Source organism: Narcine bancroftii, chromosome 12 (genome assembly GCF_036971445.1).
Source record: "Narcine bancroftii isolate sNarBan1 chromosome 12, sNarBan1.hap1, whole genome shotgun sequence".
In the NCBI taxonomy this organism is placed as follows: domain Eukaryota; kingdom Metazoa; phylum Chordata; class Chondrichthyes; order Torpediniformes; family Narcinidae; genus Narcine; species Narcine bancroftii.
Genome location: NC_091480.1, coordinates 100,010,033 through 100,024,992, shown reverse-complemented (window position 1 = coordinate 100,024,992; position 14,960 = coordinate 100,010,033).

The following is a 14,960-nucleotide window of genomic DNA, read 5'->3' as shown; positions in this document are numbered from 1 at the left end:
TGGTGTCAGATTTAAACCTTAAGCCTTTATTTTAAAAAATGCCATCATTCCCTAATCACCAGTTGCTAAAATCCCTTGACGACTGGATCTTCAATGAATGTTTTACATTGTGCAATCCTGAATTGTACGTCACACAGGAACCTGGCTATTGGTGCTGGAGATGAGTGATCCCCACAGAAGGGCTTCATGGACGATTCCTCAGAACACTGCCTTCAGCTGCTTCTTTCCATCAGGAGGCCAGAGGTTGGATGGCTTCACACCATTTGAACCTCATGAGCAAACAAAGCCCTCGTTTGTGCATCTACACTGACGCCAATTAATAATCTCTAGTCTGCACTGCCAACGTTACTTCTCAGTCAAATCTCTTGGTCCATCTCTAGCAACACTCTCCCCTTTCTCAATCTCTCTGTCTCCATCTCAGGAGACAAACTCTCGACAGACATTTTCTACAAACCCAACAACTTCCAGGACGACACCTCTTCACACCCAGTCTCCGCCCCTGCCCTCTTGGGTCCGCAGCAGCGGCAGGGCTGCCGTTACAGTAACCCCGGCTCTGGCACCATCTCATTGTTTGTCTTCTACTATCCTTGACCAGAGCTATGCTAAATGTTAGAGTTGTGGTCATTGTCCCCCACCTAGAGGTCTGTCACCTGTCTGAATCGAGCTCCCGCCAACATTTTGTCCACACCTTGAAGACCGAAACATTGGTCATGTGTCTTCATCTATATAAAGGACACTGTTTGACATGCTGAGTTTTTCCAGCACTGTGTTTTTACTTCAACCACGGGGTCTGCAGACATTTGCCTTTTACTCTGATGTTGTACAGGTTATTTTTAAATGTTGGAGAAAAATTACTTGCCTTTTTCTTTGCTGTTTAACTTTCCCAGTTGCTTTTCTCTGACCTTGCTACATGCTCCAGTGTAACTATTCTTATCATAAAGAGATCCCCTTGCTTATATCATTCTTTCTTCACCCCACTGGGAGAAAAGATAAAGGACATTCCGCATGGAAGATTGTGCCTCACGGTGGAGATGAAGGTCATCTGCGGAGCAGAAATTGTTTATCAGCACAGAGGTGGGAGACACTGGGGAATGACCAGACTGCAGGAGGGTAAAGGAACAGCAAGCTGATCTGAATGGAGTGTAGAACAATGTTACAAGTTAGCCGAATGCTTCGGGAATGGAGGGGACCTGTACAAGAGAGATGGGAGGGGAACCAATATTCTGGTGGGGAGGTTTTCTAAATTCTTCCAGGAAGCTTTAAACCAGTGTGGCAAGCATCCAAGATGGAGAGAGAGCAAGCGTATGGAAAGGTTAAGGAGAGCAAGGAAGGTAAAGGACATGTGTTGAAGGAGAAGAGGATGCAGGAGGACATGTGGAGTTGAGACAGAGAAACTTTGTTGTTTATTTAATGGATGAAGCCTGGCGGGGAAGTCACGTGGTGACATGGGGAGAGTAGCGGCAACATCACAGAGGTCCAGAGAAGGTAGAACAAAGTACAAGAAAAACAGTCAGGAAAAACCCCAGGTGCTACAGGCAGCACAGGAAGAGAGAAGAAAACATGGGGAAGAAAAATAAAAGACCTCCACCCCCACAGAAGGAAACTGCGGTTCCAACATCATGGGATGTCGGGGAGCAGTGACTTTGTGGCGTGGAAATTGGCGGGGCCTACTCAAGGCTGCTGAGGGAAGAAATCACTGTTGCTTACCTTGAAAGGAGAAGCATCCAGAGGCAACAAGAAGCCTGCAAACCATGGAGAGTCCAATGGGACGTCGTGATGATGGGAGAAGGTCAGAAGTGGCAGCAATGACGAGGTGAGTGGAGGTGAGGCTGGTAAAAGTGCGGGTGTTTGTGGGCCAGCAGCAGGTGGGAGCAGACATGCAGGCAGCGTAAAGACAAGGAGCCTGCAAACTACAGAGACTCCAGCGGGCCATCACGGTGACCGGGGTCGGAGGTGGCGGCAGCAGCGGTGACGAGGTGGGCAGCAGCGAGACCGTTAAAGGGAGGGAGCAGAGTTACAGGCAGCATCAGGAAACTGACCCGACCTGTGGCTCAAACGGAGCCCTGCAGGCAGCAGGCAAAACAAGGAGGCAGTGGGAGTGAGGCATTGTGTGCAAGGTCAAGGAGCAGGAGCCCCTGGAGCCACCTCGAGGGGAAGGAGGAGAGTGACCGGGAAGTTGGACCGTCTCCGCGGTGTTGCCGGGAGGGGATAAAAATTCCTCCTGAAAGTGAAGGAGGTGTTGAAGTTTGCAAACTCCCTGGAAGCCATGCGGGAAGATGTCCAAACAGGACAATATCAGACAAGAGGGGTTCTGGCTGTATACATGGATACAATATTGTAAAAAGTCAAGTTTATTTGGTTTTGTTCAAAGTAATGGTTGGAAGGTTAATGATGTTTAAATGTTGGGAGCTCAGAGATGTGGTAGGAGGGGTGGAGACTAGATAGGTGCTGTGGGCATGCCTCGGTTTGTGGAGTAATTGGCACCAACACTACGGAAGGAAGGAAGATTAAAGGGGGGGTTTATATATTGTATTGATTTGCGGGAGTCTGCGTCAAAAGTTGGTGAAGGGAAAAAGTGGTGGAAGATACAAGTCAATGGAAAATGGACGGGGGGGGGTGGGGGTAAGGATATGGGGACAACCCTGAGATAATGGACAAGGAAATTAAATTTTAGTTTCAATGTCAATGGGATTAACGGGCCGATGAAGAGAAAAAGGCCTTGGCACACCTTAAAAAATGCAAGTGGACATAATGTTTCTACAAGAGACTCACCTTACACAGTTAAAACACATAAAGGCAAAGAGGGGGTGGGTGGGTCAAGTAAAAGCTTCCTCTTTTACTTCCAGAGCCCAGGCAGTGGCTATCCTGAAATGGAAGAATGTTCCAGTGGGGGTCCGGGAGGTGGGATCCGACCTGGCAAGGACATTTGTGATGATGCATTGTCAAATTATACTCGAATCCTGGACTCTGATGAATGTATTTGCCCCAAATTTGGATGATGAAATTTTTTAAGGGAAGTTTTCGGGGTATATTTGGATAAATGTGAGAAAATGCTTTTGATGAATAGGGATTATGGCCAGTTCAAATGGCCACAAGAAGGCATTAAATATTTGGGGATTAACATAGTTAAAGATTTACATAACATATAAATGTAACTATATATCCCTTTGCTCCAGAGGATTGAGGAGGACCTGGTCAGGTGGAGGACTCTGCCCATAACGTTGATGGGCAGAGTTAACTGTGTCAAAGTGAAGGTGATGCCAAGGTTCCAATATCTTTTCCAGTTGTTGCCCATTTCATTGCCTCGGGGTTTTTTTAAAAAAAGCGCTTAACGAGTGTGTCAGAAGTTTCTATGGAATGAGAAAGTGGCTAGAATCTCCATGGAAAAGTTAACATGGAACTACAAATTTGTGGGGGGGGGGGGTGGTTTAAAATTACCCTATTTTAAGAAGTATTACTGGGGATCCCAGGCAAGGTTTGTTGCCTCACTGTTTGAGGAAAGGCCCCCCTCAACCGGGCACAAATTGAATTACACCTGGTAGACGAAGGGATAGCCTAAGAATTTATATATAAATGGGACACCAAATTACTCTCAAAGAAAATGGGTAGCCCCATCCTAAAGCATGTACTTCAGTCATGGAAAAGAGCAAAACAATGTATTGGATGGAAGGTGGGGATATCCCTCAAAACACCCTTGACTCTGGGTAATAAGATCATGGACTCGTGGTGCCAGAAAGGGACAGTTTATGTCATTTGAGCAGTTGAGAAAGATTATGATTTGTCCAACAAAACATTGTTCTGCTATCTGCAAATAAGGTATTTTCAAGGGAAAAATTGGGACTAGTTATGGCCCTACCTAAATGTAGCGACATGGAGGTTCTAATTCAACAGGAGAATGTGTGGAACTTTATTTCTAAGATGTATTACATATTCCAAAGTGAGGGCCTGAAGCCAGGCTTACATAGGTGGAGGGAGAGATGGGAGTCAGATTTGGGTACAACAATCAGTGAAGAGTAAGACCTGTGTCTGGACAGTGTGACGGGGGTTGTCAATGCCAGATACAGGTTGGTGCAGTACAATTTCCTGCACTAATTGTACCTCACACCGCAAAAATCAAAATGGAAATTTCAGAGATGAGCTTTAGATGTGATGTGGAGGTAGGAATTTTCATATACTCCATCTGGCTGTGTTACAAGGGTGAGACCCTTCTGGGAAGGCCTGGGGGACATTCTGAAAAATATTACAAAGGTGGATTTTCCCCAGGATCCGGAGTTGTACCTCCTGGGGGATATTGGAGGTGTACAATTTAGACTGACCAAACACCAAATTCCGTTCATGAAGGTTGCCCTGCAGTAGCCAGGAAGTATCTAGCAGTTTCGTGGAAGTCCGACTCCCAGCTATATACCACATGATGGAATGTGGAAGTGCATAGTTGCATTCCCCTGGAGAAAATCACCTACAATCCAAGGAGGAAACACAACACATTCATTGGAGTGTGGCAATCTTATTTGAGATATATCGGTACCCGACTAGACCTACCCCTTTCTAAGAATAGAAATACTGAAATAATAGGTCCCCAGAAGGAAAAGGAGTGTAACTGATGAAACAGAATATGGTGCAGGCAACAGGCCTTCCTGTTTAGGGTTGGTTGATGTGAATTACTGTATTAACACAAGTTATTTGATGGTATGTTACATTATCTGTGGGGAGGGGTTGTGAAAGGGGTAGGGGAGGGGATTAATACAGACTGTACATATGCAGGAATGTTGGGAAATTAAATGATTTGTTGAGTTTTGTGAGTCTTTGAAATCATAAATAAAACATTTAAAGAAGCCTGGTGGGGAAAGCTGACGAGCTCAGAGTGAGGATCGGTGCAGAATAGTGGGATGTTGTAGCCATAACAGGGATGTGGTGATGAGGACCAGGACTGTTAGCTCAATGTTCCAGGGCATCGGAGTTACTGGTGTGATGGGACGACTGCCCAAGGTGAGGGGTTTAGGGTGTGATAAGGAAGGTCCAGGATTGTCCCAGTTCGGTAAAAGGCCGGAACAGCAAGGTAACACAACCAAGATTAACATGAGATATGGAGGCAGAGATTAGAGAGAAATAGGAGGCCCCTATCAGATACAGGCAGACAGCTTGAGGGAAACAAAAGGAATGTTGGAGTAGAATGTTTGATAAGGCCCCACATGGTAGATTGGTATGGAAGGGTACTATGCACGGGAAAGGGAACCAATTAGCCAATTGGACACAAAATTGGCTCAGTGGTAGACTATGACCAGGGGAATGCTTCAAGGTTCCATACTGGGTCTCTTCCTTTATGTGATATTCATAAACGATTTGGACAAGGATGTTTGTGGCAAGGTGAGTCCATTTGTAGATGACGGGAAAATATGTGCTAGAGTGAACAGTGAAGAAGGTTTCCTTGGTTTGCAATGGGACCGAGACCAGATGGGGAACCTAGCTAACAAAGGGCAGATGCAGTTCAAATTTGGGAAATCAAACCAGGGCAAGGCCCTAAAGAGTGTTGTGGAGTAGAGGGGCCAAGGGGTGCAGGTACAGAGCTCATTGGAGGGTAGCAGTGAAGAGTGTGTTTGGGACCCTTGCCCTCATTGTTCAGGCCACCGAATACAAATGTTGGGCTGTCATGTTGAAGTTATACAAGATAGACTGTAATTATGCTCCAAAGAGAAAACCCAGTTCTGCTAACCTTGCCTCATAAGACAACATCCCGGTAAATCTCTCCACTCTCTGCACAAATTCCACATCCTTCCTGTAATGAAGTGACCAGAACCCAACACAATATTCTCAGTGTGGTCTCACCAGAGATTTATAGAGCTGCAGAAAGGGTGATGGGGCCACAACCTCTTCTCTCTGCTCCCTTCAGGCAGAAGGTGCAGGACCCTGAAGACCAGCACCTCCAGGTTCAGGAACAGTTCCTTCCCCCCCCCCCACCCCAACAGCTATCAGGCTCTTGAACCTCCCCTTGGCACACTAACCCTAACCATAAACTACTCCAGGATCACCAAAATGTCCATCTGCACTCTGGAAACATAACGTTTTTACCTAACTGCAACTGTATATAGCCTCTCTTTTACATCTATTATCTTTTGACTCATGGCATTTAAATCACGCCATTGTAGTTGGTGGATTTTAAGTTGGTTGCAGTAAGAAAGTGTTTTGGTGCATTTGCACGTTGTAAATGACAACAAATTCTCATTGTCATCAGAAGAAAGGAAATGGGTTAGGGGAAACGGGCAGAATTCTGAATGGACCAGTTCCTTGGTGGTAAAGCAACGTATTGGGAGCTGTGGTCAGGAGGTCTGGTCATTCTTTCACTGTTCAGCAGGGCACTGTGTTGTGAGTCTGAATGTAACACGTGGGCAGGGGGTTTGAAGGGTACATTTATAAAAGTTGAATTAATGTGTCTAATTGTGGTCTATAATTGAGGAAACCGAGGAGAAGAATGATATGTGTAGCCAGCGTGAATGGTTCAAACTCAGTCAACTATGACAGGACATTGAGAAATTTGGAAGGAGGTTGTTTCACAGGTTGTAGCTTAAAAAGATGGGCAGATAATGGGAGAGGGTGAAACAATGCTGGAGGAACTCAGCAGGTAACGCAGCATCCAGCGGGAGCAAAGCATAACCAATGTTTTGGGCCTGGGCCCTTCGTCAGGTACAAGGAAAAAAAGAGGCCTGATTAAAAAGGTGAGGGGAGGAGGAGGAGGAGGGGGCAGGTGAGTACAGGGGGAGAGGGAAGGAGGACTCATCCCAGCATTTGCAGATTTTCCTCTTTAATGAGAGACAAGAAGGATGTTGGTTGATGGACTGTGAAAGGGGAGCCAACTCAGACTATTAAATGCTTGATTCTGATGGCATTCTGAGACAATGGTGAGTTAATTTTAATTCTCTGTGTACAGAGATATTTTAAATGTTGGTTTGGGAAACATTCAAAATTTGCTGTTGACTGAAGTGTAGGAAGGGTTGAAATTGGCAAGTGTCACGGAAGACCAGAAGTTATTGGAATGAGTGGATAAGAGTCAGATTGCATTCAGCATTTAACAAGTGGATTTCCTCACACACAGAACAAGTGAAGCCCACAATCAGTAGTTGGAGAGTGAAATGGAACATATGACGTCTGTGTAATGATGCAGTACAAAAGATAGAGGCATGAGTGAAATCTTAGTTACATTACTGCGTACACTTTTAGTCTTGTTTAATTAGGGATGCACTTGTGTTTGAGGCAGTTTTTATTTGCTTTAGACCATGCCACCCAATTACAAAGTGACCAATTAACCTACTCATCCTGTACGTCTTTGAAACATGGGAAGGAACCGGAGCATCCGGAGAGTGGGGGGGTGGGGGAGAAGGTACAAACTCCTTATAGGCAGCAGAAGATTCCAACAAGTTGTTGGTGCTGCAGTTGTGTTGTGCTTATACCCAGTGCTCGGAAAGGATCCAGTTTGGAGGGAAAATGGGAAATCAGGTCTTTAATATTGAGATCTATATGGTGTAAAATAAACGTATCTATTCACGGGTACCTGCGCGGGTGCCAGCCAGGCCTGCCTTTCTGTTGACTACATGGAGCAATCCATGCCCGTACATGCTAGGTTCCTCAACTCTTCCTATGTTCCATTGACAACGACTTTGGTGCTGCCTCATGCACCTGTAATGAGCTCATTGATTTCATCCACTTTGCTGTCAACTTCCTGACCTCAAATTCACTTGGCTCCATCTCTGGCAATATTCTGCACTTTCTTGATCTCTCTGTCTCCATCTCGGGAGACAAATATTTTTATTGAGTTTGACATATTAATCCTATGTACAAAGTCTAATGTAGCAAAAATCACATCATAAAATATCACAAATTAATATCAATGTAATTCGATCCATCCATATTTGTTGATTAAACATGATTTCTAAAAAATAATTCTAGAGACTGAACGTGTTGCGATATAGCGAACCTTGGTCATTACACAGAGTAATATCTGTCCTATGTGATAATATGGTGTAGGACAACCAGAATTAAACTGGCACATCATCGGTTAATCTAAAAAAATATAAAAAGAAAAAAGGAAAAAAACACAAAAAAAAACTACAACTAGATCTAATCAACCCCCTCCTCAAATCCAGGTTACCATATGGGAAAAAATTAAAGATACGGATTGAATCGTGAACTTCAGAAATCAGACGGAGAATCTCTAGAGCACACATGTCAAACTCTGGCCCGCGGGCCAAATTTGGCCCGCGATATAATTATATTTGGCCCGCAAGATCATTTCAAAAATGTATTAGAGGTGGCCCGCCCTGCAGCGAGAGCCGATGCTGTTTTTTAATAATGTCACCCCCACCATCCTCCCCCTTCATTGCACATCCTTCCCCATTGTAACACGAGAAATTGTAACACGAGAAGACTGCCGATGTCATCAGCGGGCAAGCCAGTTGGAAGACTCCCCGCACAACCAGTCACTTCTCCCACCTGTCGAGCGGTGCGGCGGATGGGCGAGCGCCTGTGTTTTCCTGTCGGCGCGATGGGTATGGCAGGCTGCGCACGGCCCCTGGGCAGCGTGAGCCCCGCGTGACTGGCACCGGACGGCCCTTCCACAGCGCGAGCGCACTTCTCCCGGTTGCCACGGCCTTCAGCGCTTGCACCCGCACGGACCCCAGGGAAGCTGGTTCGGCCCTACACGTGAAGAGAGAGATGGTGGCTGTCCGCAAAGGCTGATCGGCAGCGCGCTGGGCCTGAGTGGGTGGGTAAGCAGGGGTGGGCAGAGGGTGTAGGTGAGGAGTAATGGGCAGGGGAAGTTATGGTGGTGCGAGGGGCAGTTAGAGGGAGGGATGAGTAGAAGGAGGGGTGGATAGGGAAGAGGTAAAAGGGGAGGGGCAGGGCGAGTAGGGGAGGGGTGATTAGAGGGTGAGAGACGGGTAGAGGGAGGAACAGGTTGAGGGGAGAGGCAGTAGAGGGGCATGTATAGGATGGGGTGCGTAGAGGCAGAGCTAGTGGAGTGAGGGGTGAGTAGAGGTTGGGTAAAGGACTGGTCAGGTAGAGGGATGGTGGGTCGAGGGTGAGCAGGAAATGCTGAGTCCTGATGCAGGCCAAAATGGACACAGCCTGTGAATGCTGACTACATCTCCACAGGGACCAAATAGGTTTCCCTCAGGTCAAGCAAAGGGTGAACTTGAGCTACCTACTCCTGACCTGTAACATTATCCTCCTAAAGTTATATCCTAAAGTTTAACATTACATATGTTGAAAGAAGAGAAAACATGCAGATGTTGTTGAAAATTTTCAATAAATATTTAGTTTGGCCCTTGACTTAGTCCAAGTTTTTAATTTTGGCCCTCTGTGAATTTGAGTCTACACCCCTGCTCTAGAGCATGTAGACCACTTAAATCTGCTGATCATGATCATCTATGAACAGGCTCCACATCTTTTCAAACTGAACTCTCTATCTATAACGCTGTATCTAATTTTCTCCAAGCTTCAATAGGACATAACATTATATAGCCACTGTGTACGAGTAGGTGAAGGTTCATCTTTCCATTTCAGTAAAACTGCTCGTCTGGCTAGCAACCTGCTAAAATTTTGTCCTGGGTTGCAGACACAAGTCTGTCCAGTTCACGAGAAAACCCAAACATGGCAATTAAAGGGCATGGTTGTATTTTGATTTTTAAAATCATTGGTAAAGATTGAAAAATGTTTTCCCAAAATCTTCCTAAATTGGGGCACTCCCAAAACATATGGAAGCAAGTTAGGCATTTTGTACAATCAAAATTACATGGTTTTCCTTGAATTGCAAATTCAAATATTCTTGATACATTTTTTAGTTTACAGTTTGTTCACGGTGGATGAATATCATGTATTTATAACAATTTATAAGATTAGCCTCAATGGCTGGGATTAAGAATGACTGGGAGCGTGATCTCAATATAACATTCTCAGATGAAGATAGGTTCTCTGCTGTTAGTTTGATTTATGGTTCCTAATTTTGTGCAAGGCCTTGTTTATTACAGTTTAAGGTAGACCTTAGAACTCACACCATCCAAACTCAAATTATCTCGTTTTTAAGCAGATATTGATCCATGTTTTGGGAGACAAAGTCTCGACAGATGTTTTCTACAAATTGACCAACTCCCACAGATACCACGACTTCACCTCTTCCCACCCTGTCCCCTGTAAGGATTCCATTCTTTCTATCATTTCCTCTGCTGCATCTGTTCCCAAGATGGTCTTCCATTCCACAACATCCGAGATGTCCTCCTTCAAAAAAATGTGGCTCCCCTCTACTGCCATCAACTCCGCCCCTACCCGCATCTCCTCCATGACTCACACATCAGCCTTGGCCCCCTCCACCCCAAGACGCAACAAGAACAGGATTTCCCTTGTTCTCACCTACCACGCCACCAACTTACACATCAATTACAATGTGATCCCACCACTAGACACATCCTCACCTCCGCTCTGATTTCATGCTGATTGCTCCCTCTGTGACTGTCTCGTCCACTCATTCCTTAATCTTACCAAACCCTCTCCCCCATGGAGTGCCTACCCCTGTGACTGCTTGCACCACACCTCCTTCCTCGTCACCATTTGGGGCCCCGAATCTGCAGGGGTCGTCTTCTGCATCCAGTGCTCCCACTATGGTCTCCTCTACATCAGACTGCTTCGTTGAGCACCTTCGTTCTGTCCATTGACTCAGCAAGAACTTCTCAGTGGCCAACCATTTTCATTCCATACACCTTTCCCACCCCCAACATGGCCTCATGCACCACCAAACCAAGACCACCCACAATTGAGAGGAATACCTTGTATTCTGTCTGGCTTTCTCCAACCAAACAGCATTAATATTGACTATGTGTTTGTTTGACAACAGGAGTGTTGTTGAGCAGAGGGACCTGGGGGAGATGTTGTGGTGCAGAGGGACCCGGGGGAGATGTTGTGGAGCAGAGGGCCCCGGGGGAGATGTTGTGGAGCAGAGGGACCCGGAGGAGTGTTGTGGAGCAGAAGGACACAGTGGGGGTGGGGGGGAAGGAATAGATGTTGAGTAGAGGGACCTGGGAGTACAGGCATATGTTACTTTGAAAGTAGTATTAGCACATTGACCTTTGCCAGTCAAAGTTCTGAGTACAAAGTTGAGAGCTCGCGTTACAGGACGTTGGTGAGGCTCCATCTGGAGTATTGTCACTGTGCTAAGGAAATTTGTTGTCAAGCTGGTGAGAGTGTAGAGGAGATTTACAAGGAGCTGCAGGGAGAGGTTGAGCTGGGGCTTTATTCTTTGGAGCACAGGAGAATGAGGAGAGATCTCACAGAGGGGAATAGATTGGGTGAACGAACACAAGAGTCTTTTGCCCAGGGTTGGGGAATCGGTGACCAGAGGACATGGGTTTAAGGTGGGGGGGGGTTGATATAACATTTAAGAATGTTATCTATTTATTTATTTAAAGAGAGGGTGGTAGGTGCATGGAACGGGCTGCCAGAGGATGTGGTTGAGACATGTTTTAGAAAAACAGACAGACATGGATGGCATGGATTGCAACCAATCTCAACAATTTTTAGCTATGGCCCCTTCCTTGTGATGCAGTCATGCTTAGTTGGTTTCTACCGCACTTCTCTCCTATCGACTATATATGATTTCAGTCCTTGGCCCCCACTTAGATATGCTTTGGTCCCCAGTGGGGGTCGGGGGTGCATATGGACCCCATAGAGAGTGGTGGCTTTGAGGGAGGTGAGCAAAATGTGGGCAGGTGGGACTAGTATGGGCAAGCATTTGGGTTAGCATAGGCAGGTTGGGCCAAAGGGCCTGTTTCCACACTGTGTGGCTCTTGTGGGGTCACTCAGGACAATTCGGTAAATTGTTAAAAGTAGAGGTTGGAGACACTGAGAACATCAGGATCAGGAAGTGGGTGGGAGTCTGGGACGTGAGAAAGGACAATTGAAAATTTCAAACTGATGGAGAGTTTTGCCGGCAAATATACTCTGGATTATGGAGTTGGGGATTGACAGAGTTGTTAAGGAAATCAGCCACAATCCCACTGTATGGGCAAAAGATCCAAGGGGCTGGTGTCCCAGTCCTGTATTCATGGAAGTGTATTGGTCGTCCTTTGGTTCGAAGCAGACACGTTGTTGTGCAGTTTATCTGTGGACACCAAGGTGACTCTGCAGTCCCTAGCTGGAAGTGCAGAGTCTAGCGCAATGGGGGCACTGGAGTCCATTGTAATAACAGTGCCTGCTGCTTTGCGACGCTGTTCATGGGCTTCCACCAGTTTTTGGCAGCACCCATCTTCGAAACTGGTGTAGGCTTCATCGCATGGGTTCACCAACGGGACCTGTCAGCAGCTGCAGCTTCCTGTTCTCTTGGCAGGATGCCACAGTAGTGTAGGGTTTCCTTCACAGCATCTTTAGAGCAGCTGGCGAGGCAGTGACATTCCCACCCACCGCATCTAGGCTCCGATGATCAGGGACTTGATGTTGGTGGACTTCGCGTGACCCAAGACCTCCAGATTGGGGACACAGTCTCACCAATGGATGCCAAGAATGGAACGGAGGGCACACTTACTTCATGGAAGTGCAGCATGAAATAAACAAGGGGATAAATATTCCTCTGAGGAAAAAGATATCCACGAGATTTATAAGAAATCAAAGCAGGAGTCAGCCATCTGTCACGTCGAGCTTTCTCCATCACTCAACAAGATCATATCTTATCTGGCTGTGAACTCATTTGCTCATAATTCTTAATTTTCCAACTGTGCAAAAATCTAATTCTCTCTTAAATACATTCAGTGAGGCAGCTCCTACTGGTTCTCTGGGCAGTTTCATTCTCTCTGGGAGAAGCAGTTCTCCTGAATCTTGACGCTATGCCCCAGTTCAGCTCACCAAACTGACAAAGCAGAGCCTGCTCAACATGTTTCCATTCGCCTCATGTTTAGAATCACACCATGGTGTAATTGAGAGGTGAACAGATCCAGAAGCCTCCACACAGAGAGGATGGGCATCATTTCACTGAGATGACCTTCACCAGAATGTTAACATTCTCTCCACATCCCTCTTCTACCTTCTGGTTTAGATTTTCAGGCCCTTTATTACTTCCTCCTTATCAGCATTACATCCCAGTGCACCATGGCAGCACAGTGAGCCACATCTGAGCCCGAACTTGACGGTTGTCCGAGCAGACGTCCCATGATGTGGGGTTTTCTCAGGGGCTCTGATAGTCTCCCAGTTGGCCACTGCAAGTTACCTCAAAACTAAAAACAAATCAAAAGGGAAGTCAATGGGGATACGAGAGAAGTTGCTGGAATTTCAGGAAGGAAGAGACAGGAACGAGTGATAAGAGATGGCTGAGCTGAGGGCTGGCATGGAACTGATGGGCTAAATGTACTCCTGTGTCAGAGTGGATAATTGAGGAGTAGCAGAGAGTTGGGAAGGGGAGACTGGGGTCAAGGGGGGTTGACGAGTGACTCAAAACATTGACCATTGTTTCTCTGCCACTGATGTCACTTGACCGCTGGAGTTCTTCCAGCAGAATGGGTTTTGCTGCATATTCCAGTCTCCTGTGCCTCTCCAGAGCCTGATGGGAATGGCCTGTAGGCCACTGGTTTAGCGTTTGATCATCTGGGGGTTCTGTCTGACAGATTCTGATAGAACCCCACATGCCCCCAGTAAAGCTGAGTAGAGTGCGAAGATTATCCTGTCATCTCTCCCATCCTCACGGCTTGGATCAGGAGTCTTAACAGTGCTAATAGGAGCAAACCTATTCATGATTTAAACAGAGACCAACACAGACAAGTGGCACCAAAGGCCACTATCCCAATCATTACACCTTCTGTGGATACCATCCATTTTATACAGGGGTGTGAAGAGTGATTTTAGGTCAGACAGGGACACATCCTCCTGAAGGATAGATAAGCAGATAGAAATCAGATATGCAAATGTTGGGCTGGGAACCCTAGGTGAGAGGCTGGGTATCTGTAAACGCCCCCCAGTTTTGGACAGAGGTCTCTCTGTCTTCATATGTGGTGGTCACTCCTTTGTCACAGTTTCACCAACCACTTCAAATTGTTGTTGATAATGTAAAGGGGAAGTTTCAGGAATTGCAGCGACTCCTGGAATCCGAGTCAGCGTTTGCTCGATCACACAGCAAACATCAGCTCTCCACTGATTTCATGTCATTTTATTGTTATATTTGCATTAGAAAAGCAATCAGATGTTTTGGCAGGGATCCGGTGTGTGAAGTTAATGCCAATAGTTAGACAGTTCAAGGGGTTTCTTTTGTTATCAGTAAAACAAGTGCTGCTGTATTCAGAGATCAGGCAGTGTTAACAACATTTGTTGGAATCAATTCTATTCTATTCTATTCCTCCTGCTGTACCTGGCAATGGGTCTGTGTTAGTGATGTCACAGGCTGTGCATATCGAACTCCCCCAGCCGGAAAGTCCCAGTCTGGTGTCTGGGCTTTGGTGATGTGCTGTGTACAGGGGTCAGGCACATCATGACTTGCTGTCTAGGTACAGGCTGTTGTCTCAGGCTCCACCTGAAGATTGCAGCAAGGACATAGCCTCTGGGAAAACGGGAAGGTCATAAATAAAGAAAAAACACTGGAAATCCAAGATTAAAGCTGTCAATGAGTCATTTTGGAGAACGTTGGAGCTTAAAGTCCAGGATATTCAAAAGAACTGTGAAAGCAACAGCTGCACATGGGGAGTCAAGGAACAAAACCCCCACCCTCTGAGCACAGGGAATGGGGATGGAGACTCCATATACTCATCCCATGGGGATCTGAGAGACAGAGACCCAAAACATGGGAAGCAGAGGGATGAAGCCCTTCCCCAGGCACAGAGAGAGGGACAGACACCCCCCCACCCCAGGCTTAGAGAGGACAGACACCCCTCCCACCACCCCCCGGGCACAAAGAGAGGGACAGATCCCCCCCCCCCCAGGCACAGAGAAGAGAGGGACAGACC